The 10,085-nt window shown below is 47.0% G+C and overlaps 1 pseudogene; it reads right to left on the bottom strand.

The window, feature by feature from the left end:
• Window positions 1–805: 805 nt before the first annotated feature.
• On the bottom strand, window positions 806–2,587 carry LOC144172376 (uncharacterized; annotated as a pseudogene).
• Between the last annotated feature and the right edge of the window lie 7,498 nt (window positions 2,588–10,085).

Genomic DNA, 10,085 nt, shown 5'->3' on the forward strand with positions numbered 1-10,085 from the left:
GTCTGTGATGAGTTGCGATTCTGCCGGTACTGTCTGTCGAAAGACGTTCCAGTCCGTGAGTCTGTGTCCGTTGGGCGGATACTGCGTGGTCGTCCAATGGCACGACAAGATCCACAATATAGTGGTCGCTTCCGAGGTCGTGGGTCGTATTTCTTCACTGTATGGCCCCGGACTCCCTGTCTATTCTTAAGAAAGTGAGTTCCGAGTTTGTATCTCGTGCAACCGACGTGCCCGTCCTGCTGGGAAATGCCGAGTCTGTGATGAGGTGCAGCCCCAGGTCGATGGCGTCTTGGAAGAGGTCTCTGCCCTTGACCTTTGTGGTAATGTATCACCACTCGCGGTTTGGGGCGCTGAAGTGGCCGCATACCACTAGCGCGTCAGCGCCAGCGAGTCTGCTTGCTTTGTGGAGTAGTGCCTTGAATTTCTGCTGGCCGTGGGCTGGGTTGCTATAGACGTTCACCAGGTAGGTGCTCTCTTTTTTTCTTCCCCGTGATGATTTCCACCGCGCAGTCTTCGATGACACTCCTGCCGAGGAGCTCGTGCTCGATGAAGATAATCCCCTACCTGAAAAAGGGGCAGATGGCTCTGCGCTTGCCTTTGGAGGTTTCCCTCTTGCTCGGTGGACTGTCGTTCTACCGGTAGCTCGGGATCTTTGGTATTTCTTCGCTGAGTGTCTCTTGAATCATGATGACGTCCGGTCGTCTGGTGATTTGTTGTAAATGTTGAAGCAACACTGCCCTCTCATGGGTAAAGCCGTTGCAGTTGCAGTGCCAGACCAAAAGGTCTTTCACTAGTAAAGCGGTTCCTACTGTTGTGTGTGTTGTCCCCTCCATGATTCTTGCTGTTTGGCGACGATTTGTGCTTCCATTTCTTGTATTCTTGCTTCTACATTCTTCATTTGCGCTTGGATGTGCGCCGTGAGTTGCTCTTGCATCTGGGTCATGAGGTTCTTTATCGTGATATGGACGTTTGCTTTAAGCTGATGTACAGTCTGCTCGAGTGAAGTGAGATGTTCGTCGGTCGTGTGGCTAGCTGCCTCCAGGCGATCGTTCCTGGTGCTTTTCAAGGCGTTGGTGAACTTTGTTTTTTTGGAATATTCTTTCCTTGGCGCCTTCGATGGCACGGCGTTTTGGCGCCGGCTCCGAACGTATGGTACGTGGGTCCTTTTTGGCCTCCGGCTCGTCCGTAGTCATCTTGTTTTGAGTCGCCTCCGGTGTCAGCTCCCGTGTTTGCAGTTTTGGCTGCATCTGCTCTTGTTGTTGCATCTTGAGGAGTGTCGTAAGCGTATCGTTGATTTCTTTCATGGTCGCGTCTTTCGCGGCGATCTTCTTTTAGTCCCTTCATTATTGCGGTCTCTTCATTGGCCGTAGTTGACTTCGGCGGTTGTCCTTTTGTTGGCGCGTTGGCTTTCACTGCGTCCACCCATGCGACTCGTTCATTGAACGCGACGGCCGTCGGTGGCTGATGCTGCGGTCTCTCTGCCTGCTGGCCCCCTGGCGGCTATTGGAGAGCTGTCGCGACTCCCTGCCGGGAGTTTGGAGAGGGGGCACTAGCAGTGGCGGGAAACTTTTCGGATCCGGTTGTGGTTGCTGAGCTTCCTTCTTGCGCTCCCATTGTCTCTTCTTTACAACATATGGCGTCATGTACCCATTGTTGCAAGCGTTCTCGCAGGTTGGGTGCTGTCCTCCGCAAAGCTTGCACCTGAGTTTGCACTCGCTTTCGTGGCCGTCGCTGGGGTTGGCGATTCCGCAGCCGAAGCAATTTTGGTGCCGTCGCGTCTGTGGCCTATCTTCCCGCATATTCTGCATGCATCAAAGTTTTTGCGGTAAAGCCCGCATGTTATCAGTATGGAGCCGTATTTTACGTAGTTGGGTACTCTCTGTCTGACAAAGAGTACGATGACCGTGGTTGAGTCACCAATACTGTGCGGCTCCACTTCTAGGAGGTAGCATAGCTTCACTATGTTGTCGGTTATCTCTTCTTGAGTGTCGTCTTTGGAAAGGCCTCGAATGACACCCTTCACCGTACCATCCAATGCCGTGTGGTAGGCGCTGACTTTGTGAATGTTGCCTCCGATGTTAAGTGGTTTGACCTTAGAGTATAGCAAGGCTCGCCCCTTATTTTTGGTGCTCACTACAATGATATTTTGTTCTGCATTAGTGCAGATAGTGTCTGCCTTCGCGTCTTCCTTCGTAACTCTAACTGCCGTCATGACGGCCGCCGTGATGACAGACGCCTCTGTGCGTGCCACGTTAAGGCCGCCACGTGGTCGCATTACAATCTTCGTGTACTCCCTTGGCGTATCTATCGGCAATCTGGCCACTCTCGTGAGTGATGCCAAGACTTTCTTAGCAAAGCTGGCTCGAGTCTTGGATCTAGTTTGAACAGTAATGGCGACGGACTCACCATTGTCGTTGACGGCGATGATCTTGACTTGCTTGCCATAGGTCACCCAGCCCTCGGCTCCTTCGGGTGTAATTTCCTCTCCTTCTACTTCGATGCACGTGCGTCCGTTGATGCTTTCGATGATTATCGTTGACGCCAGGGTGGTCTCAGTTATCGTGGTCACGTCCATGTCGGACGCCATCTCGGTCGTGGTCGTCACCGAGTTAGGCCTAGCGGCCGTTCCTGTCGGTGCAAGACCCGTACTCGTGGTAAGCCTACTCTAGGCTTAGCCGCACGCCAGCGCTGCGACGAAGAAAAGTTCACATAAAGTGGGAAAATCACGTACCACCGGGTCAAAACTGGTATGCTTCGGTACCCCGTACCTTCGCGCACCTTCTGGTACTAATTATATCGTGGTAGCTGCAAATTAGCGCTGCAATAATGGGCAAAATATTGGGAGCCGATGAGAATAACGTCCGTTCCCCTCGGCGACCGCAGCGCCACCACCAACCTGTTAAGAATATTTGCTTTCCTACTAACTGTCCATAAACCACCCCTATCATGTGGGTTATCGACTTCTGTTGACTGAAGCCCGGAACTCTCATCGTCCCTCTGAAGGTTGCAGCGTTTTAGACGAAAACATTGATGAAATACAGTAGTAGGTGCCTCGGAATGGTTAGGCCGTATCCGAGTGATATGTTGCCTCCGCATATCTGTCAAAAGGACATATATTTCGCCTCAACGAATCAGTCACAGTGATGGAATTGCCGCTGATGGTCCCACAATGTATTTGGCTCTGTGCGGCTCGCGTAAGAAGTCGCTACTGTGCATAAAGAGAAGTAGGGTTAGCAAATCTTCTAATATTATTAGGAAACTACCGTCCTTTTGACGTAGTACATGAAATCAGCGGCAGCCTTGGCTTTCGAAGCCAGTCGCTGCTTCAGATGGCTGTCGGATGAAGGTTACCAAATTTGATAATGCACGCAGATTTCGTTTTTTGGTTACTACCACAAAGTCCATTTTGCTTTTCTTTTCATCAATTGTTTTCGCATTGGCATAAAATAAAAAGCAGGCCTAGTATTCTCAGCAAGCCAAACAGCGTATCATTTATTTTTACAGCTTCGATATTTTTACAGTCGTCGGGTATCAATGCAGAATCAGGATGTCTAAAATTCCTACGCCTTTATATAAAACACAAATCCCGCGAGAAACAACGGCGTTTCTTGAAGAAATAATAATGCTTCCACGTTTAGTGAGTCTATATAACGAACCAGGTCAAGAATAAAGCCTGGCGTCAAAAAATCGGTTGATTCATCGGCCCTACAGAAAGGAGCTGAGTGGCCGATGTGCCCAAGGTTCAGTGAACTATGGTGAATATGACAGCCGGTTACGTCGATTCCACTCAAATATGTTGTGTTTCATCGCCCACTGCAGGGCAAGACGTCTCTCATTATTGTCCAATTACCCCGGTCCTGTGCAAACTGCAACCAATTTATCCCCGCAAAATTCTTGATCTCTTCCGCCCATCTACCGTTCTGCTGCTCCTGCAACGCTTGCCTTCTCTAGGGATCCACTCTGTTACCCCCCCCACGTTACCCTGCATCACATGTCCTGTCCACATCTTTTTCTTCTTAATATCCACCGCTAAATCCTAAACATACGTTTGTTCCCTTACCCACCCCACTCTCTTTTTGTCCCTTAATATTGTACTTTTCATCTTCCGTTCCATTGCTCGCTGAGTCATCCTCAATTTAGGTTGAAGCCTCTGAGTGAGCCTCCAAGTTTCTGCCCCGTAAGTGAGTACCGGTAAGATGCAGCTGTCATTCACTTAATTCTTCAGGGAAAATGCAAGGCTGCTATATATATATATATATATATATATATATATATATATATATATATATATATATATATATATATAGCGAATCAGAATAGGAAATGAGGGGCTCGTTGAAAATAACACAGAAGTAAGGGTTGGCAGTCGAGAAAACCTCGGAAAGCAAAGGGGAGGATGTGGTAGATCATTGAAACAGATTAAGAATTTGGAAAGAAAGAAAGAAAGTGAAGAAAAAATGCCCGCCAGGTGGGATCCGAACCCACGACCTCCAGAATACCGGTCTGGTGCGATAACCACTACGCTACCGGCGGGGCGATTTTCCCATTCACTTTCTGGGGTATTTATGTTAGGTATGTTTGTTTCCTGTGCTTGGGGGTGGTAGCCAGCGCCATTCGGACTAATCGGAGGTATGTTTGTTTCCTGTGCTTGGGGGTGGTAGCCAGCGCCATTCGGACTAATCGGGGTCCGAATGGCGCTGGCTACCACCCCCAAGCACAGGAAACAAACATACCTAACATAAATACCCCAGAAAGTGAATGGGAAAATCGCCCCGCCGGTAGCGTAGTGGTTATCGCACCAGACCGGTATTCTGGAGGTCGTGGGTTCGGATCCCACCTGGCGGGCATTTTTTCTTCACTTTCTTTCTTTCTTTCCAAATTCTTAATCTGTTTCAATGATCTACCACATCCTCCCCTTTGCTTTCCGAGGTTTTCTCGACTGCCAACCCTTACTTCTGTGTTATATATATATATATATATATATATATATATATATATATATATATATATATGTATGTGTTTTTGTATATATATGTAGAAACCACCCCAAAAGCTCGCCCGATCAGGCGTACCAATGTGCATCTAATTCTATTCTCAAAAATGATGACATGCGCAACAAACAGCGACAAAGCAAAAGCACGAGGCCGCCTGCCATAATAGCTAAATTTTCAAACGCCCTCCCAAACCTAAAGCATATCCTGCGGAAATACTACCCCATTTACCCAGTAACAACCGACTTAAAAAGAAGTTCCCGGAAGCACAACGAGATAACTGCCGGAGAAATAGAAATCTAAAAGATATCTTAGTGCATCCAAAAACAAGGCCTTCAAAGCAACCAGGCATAGCCAGCTGCTCCCGTTCCATATGCAAGACCTGCAGGCACATGCAGACAGACTGCATTGTAAAAAGCAATGCCAGTAATTATGTTCACAACATTATTTCAAGTTTTACGTGGACTTCATCACACATGGTGTATATGTTGGAATGTTCAATGTGCCACAAACAGTATGCAGGCGAAACGAGTCAACCTATGAGCCTACGTCTTAACGGTCACCGGGCAGATACTCTTAGCAAATACTCTATAGCTGTAGCACTACCTTTCAACCAACCAGGCCACAATTTTGATGACCTTAAGTTGTATAAACTTCAGTAAAATTTTAACTCTCCCAGTGAAAGAAAATACCGAGAATACTTTCTTATTCACAATATCAACTCCATGGAACCTGGCAGAATAATGCGTCTAGGGGTAACTTGGAATCCTTGGGATAGTCACAGGGAATACAGCATTAGGCACTGCCTTGCATATATCTTACCCAAAAAATATGACCCGTCCCTCTGCTCCTTATGTGGTCCCCGTTTTCCTTTTGTTTTCACCCCTTACCTTCCAGTGTAGTAATCGCAGGCATCCCTCCTATCTTTTCACTTAAATTCCATTTTGATTTTATCTTTTCCTGTTTTTTTTTGCTCCGCTTCGTCTTGTGGCGTGTACGTCCCTCTAACTTTATCTTTTCGTTTTTGAGTTTCAGAAAAGGCCTGTTCCAGGCATGTTGCTGTTGGCCACACGTAGCGTTTCAGTTGTACGGTTATTGTTTTAGATGCAAAGCATCTCTTAGTCGACCCTCCGTCTTCCGGCGTCCGGCGTCCACAACTCTACTCCTCTCCACCTGTGATATTACCGCTCTCTCCCTCCTCCTCTCCACACCACCTCTGCGCTAGCGCGCGCTGCTCCTCCTCTCCACACCACCTGTGTGCTACGAGCACTGCTCCTCGTCTCCCTCTCCAAACCAGCTGTCTAATCACGCGCATGCGCGCTGCTCATCTCTCCACTCCTTCTGATCTGCAAATAAACCCGGTCTGCGCTGCGCTCATTTGATTCTTCGTACTGCGCCGTCCGATGACTGGAAATAGACGCTAACGATTCCGTCAGAAAACTGGCTGGCAAACCTTCAACTAGCGCCAGCCAGCACACTGTCAGAACAACGAGCCCCTCCGAAGAATGAATGCACACAGGAGAGCTCGCGACGCCGAACGTAAACGGCAGCGTCGAGCAGCGGATTCCTGGCTTCGAGAACGAGAAGCCGCCTTGAAACACCAACGGCGAGTAGCTGATCCAGATTGCATGGCTTTGCACCCCTCAGGGTTCCTACGTAGGAAATGGTGTAATTCATTTCTTTTCTGTGTGTGTGTGGTTTTCCCTCCCTTGTTCTTGTTTCTTTCTTCTTGTTCCTTTTTTCCTGGAGTTAGTCGCTCTTCCCTTCTCTAACTTGTCTTTTGACTTGATGGTTGAAGATAGCTTCTGAGAAGGACTCCTCTCACCGCCTCTTCTGCTTCCCGGGTTTCTGAAACCTTTTCGTGGGCCGTGCGGCGGGGCAACAAACACCAACGCATCCTTTCTCTCCAAGAATTTCCCGGAATATCAACCTCCAGCTGACCTTCCTCTCACCGGCTTCGCGGCTCAAACTGTACAACATTCTTGCCCCCTGATTATGAGTGATGATGATGATTGCTTTTGGTTTCCCCTTTGAAGCTGGGTGATGACATGTCATCTTACGAAAAAGGACTAATATAACCACGTTTTACACTCTTGATTTAATACTAGCGCTGCTTAGGGCAGGCACTAAAGCTTATTAGGCACGAAATACTTTTTTTGCCCTGTTACAGATGGTAACTGTCCTATGCAATATTCCCCTGTCTGCCCTTCGTCCACCAGCATTCTAAACTTCTTTTCGTCCCCTCGACAGCCTTGAAGTTAACTTCCCCTGTGATACCATTAAATCCCAGGGCTTCTTGAAGCCTAATATCCCCTTCATGTAGATTTGGATGGATACCCTCACATTCTAACACTATGTGCCGCATACTTTCTGTTTCTTTTCCGCAGACGACGCATACCCCATCATTTTTTGAATACTTCCCCACAAAACTCTTAGTTCGCAGGCAACCTGCTCTAGCCTCAAAAAGCAAAGCACTGCCCTGGGAATTATCATAGATATTTTCCTTTCTGATGTTCATCTTCTCAGCCCTGTACATCTCTAACGACGTTTTAGCTTCCATTTTTTCCCTCTATTTATTCGTTTCAATCTGCCTTGCCTCTTTTTTGGTTACCTTGGCTGTTTTGGATTCTCCACTGTTCTTTCCATATTTCTTTGTTAGCCTTCTAGTCTTCCAAGCCACTGCGTGTCCACGCTTTTCAAGTATAGGTACCTAAAAACCTTAGCTGCCCACCTTCGTTGCTCCATTGCCCTCAACCTCATCTCAAAGCATATTTCACTCTGAGCTTCTCTAACTTCGAACGACGCCCAGCCCATATCTCCCTGAACTGCTTCGTTAGTTGTTTTTCCAAGAGCGCCTAAGGCCAAACGTCCTACCGTTCTCTGGTGTACTTCAAGGCCTGATAGGACGTCTGATTTTACGCAGAGTACAGCATTCGCAAACATGAGACCCGGAACCATTACTCCTTTCCACATTCCTCTTACTACCTCATATTTGTTATACCCCCACAGAGCTCTATTCTTTATTAAAGCTGCGTTTCGCTTTCCCTTAAGCTCAAGTTTCTCCTCGTGAGTTCCTAAGTAGTTATCCCTTTCGTTTATCGACACTCCCAAATATTTATATTCCTTCGCTCTAGGTAATTCGCCTTGCTGGATAGACACTATGTCAGTAGTAGCATCATTGAAAACCTTTATTCCTGACTTTTCTGCACTGAAATTTAAACCGAGGTCGGTGGCTTCCTGGCCGGTAATATTTATTAGCCGCTGCATATCGGTTTGGTTATCAGCTAAAAGAACGATGTCGTCTGCGTATAACATTCCCAGAATATGCTGTTGTACAGACTTCGCCTTGCAGCATCTGTGTTAGGCGAAACCCTACTTGACTTTCTTCCAGTTTCTTTTCTAATCCTGCCATGTAAAGCATGAACAGTATCGGGCTCAAAGGGCATCCCTGTTTCAGTCCCCTGATAGATGTTGACCTGCTGTGCTCATTTCTGTCCTTCCCGAGTAAGGTGCACTCTATTGTCTTTATAGATTGCTATAAGGAACTGTACCAACTCGTCATCTAATCCATGGAGTTTCAACATTCCCCACAGCCGTTCTCTGTTTACGTTGTCATATGCCCCTTTAATGTCCAAGAACGTAATCCATAGTGGTCTATTCTGTGCTTTCGCAATTTCAATGCATTGCGTTATCACGAACAAATTGTCATCCAGTCGCCTGTCTTGTCTAAATCCATTATGCAGTTCCCCAAGTATTTCATTTTCTTCCATCCATGCTTGAATTTCTGATTTTATCGCCTGCATTACGAATCTATACACTACTGACGTTACTGTGAGGGGTCTGTATGAATCAATACTGGCTTTGTCTCGTCTGCCTTTATATATAAATTCACCCTACTTTCTAGCCAGTTTTCTGGTATCTGTTTGGTTTCTATCACCTTATCTATTGCCCTCATAAACGATTCCTTACTTTTAGGTCCAAGCAGGTTTATCAGTTGCATTGGTCTGGGCCCACTGCTGTCTCAAAACCTCCTCCCTCAAAACCTCCTCCTATATACTCTCAAACCAACCCGCTTTCTGAATTCCACTTCCTTCTCTCCGCTCCGCTGGGGACATACGCCAATATAAACTGGGCCAGCCGGGCGAGGTATTGCCCTGTTTGCCTTTGTCAAAATCTCTGAAGTGTTGGCAATAATCGTGGTTTCTACCTTGTTCGAAGTTCTTTTATTCTTTTATCTTGTGTTGCAAATACTGCCGCGTGTCTGTCGGTTTTCTATACAGTACTTCCCTTGCTCATTCCTATTCGGAACACAGTGTAAACTTTCTGGACGTAACCGTTACTACCTTCCAAGGTCGGCTTCAAACTAAACTGTATAGAAAACCGACAGACACGCGGCAGTATTTGCACTTCCGAAGTAGCCATATCAGACACTGCAAGACAGCAATACCTTACCGCCAAGCCCACCGATTTAAGAGAATTTGCTCAAACCAAGCCGACTTTGACTCATACTGTCGAGAACTCAAGACCCCTCCTGAATAAAAAATACCCGGAAAAAGTTATCGACGACGCTATTGTGCGAGCCAACCAATTAGACCGTAAAGAAATCTGTAAGAAAAAACCCCGAACGGGAACCCGCAAACTAACTTAGTTTTAACCCACTCATCCTCCGCTCCAAGAGTGTCAACCGTGCTAAAAAAGCATCACAATATCCTAATGCAAAGTGACCCCTTAAAAAGCATATTCCCCGATCCACCACGCGTTGTCTACCGGCGTAACAAGAATTTAGGTGACGTTCTTACTAACTCTCGTATCAACCGACCGGCAACTACTGGCTGCATGCCCTGCAATAAACCCCGATGTAAAGTATGCCCACACATGACCACTACACAGCGCGCCACCAGCACGGCTTCAGACTACTACGTAAATATAAAAGGTAACTTAATTTAACTGTGACTCCGCTAATGTCGTATATCTTCTAGAGTGCACTGTTTGTAGGCAACAATATATCGGCCAAACTGAAACGCCCTTCCGAATACGGTTCAACAATCACCGCTCTCATGCAAAAAGCTGCCCTTATTTGCCCCTGTCAAGACA

Source organism: Haemaphysalis longicornis, unplaced genomic scaffold (genome assembly GCF_048455015.1).
Source record: "Haemaphysalis longicornis isolate Haplotype H1 unplaced genomic scaffold, Haemaphysalis longicornis Haplotype H1 scaffold_20, whole genome shotgun sequence".
Taxonomy (NCBI): domain Eukaryota; kingdom Metazoa; phylum Arthropoda; class Arachnida; order Ixodida; family Ixodidae; genus Haemaphysalis; species Haemaphysalis longicornis.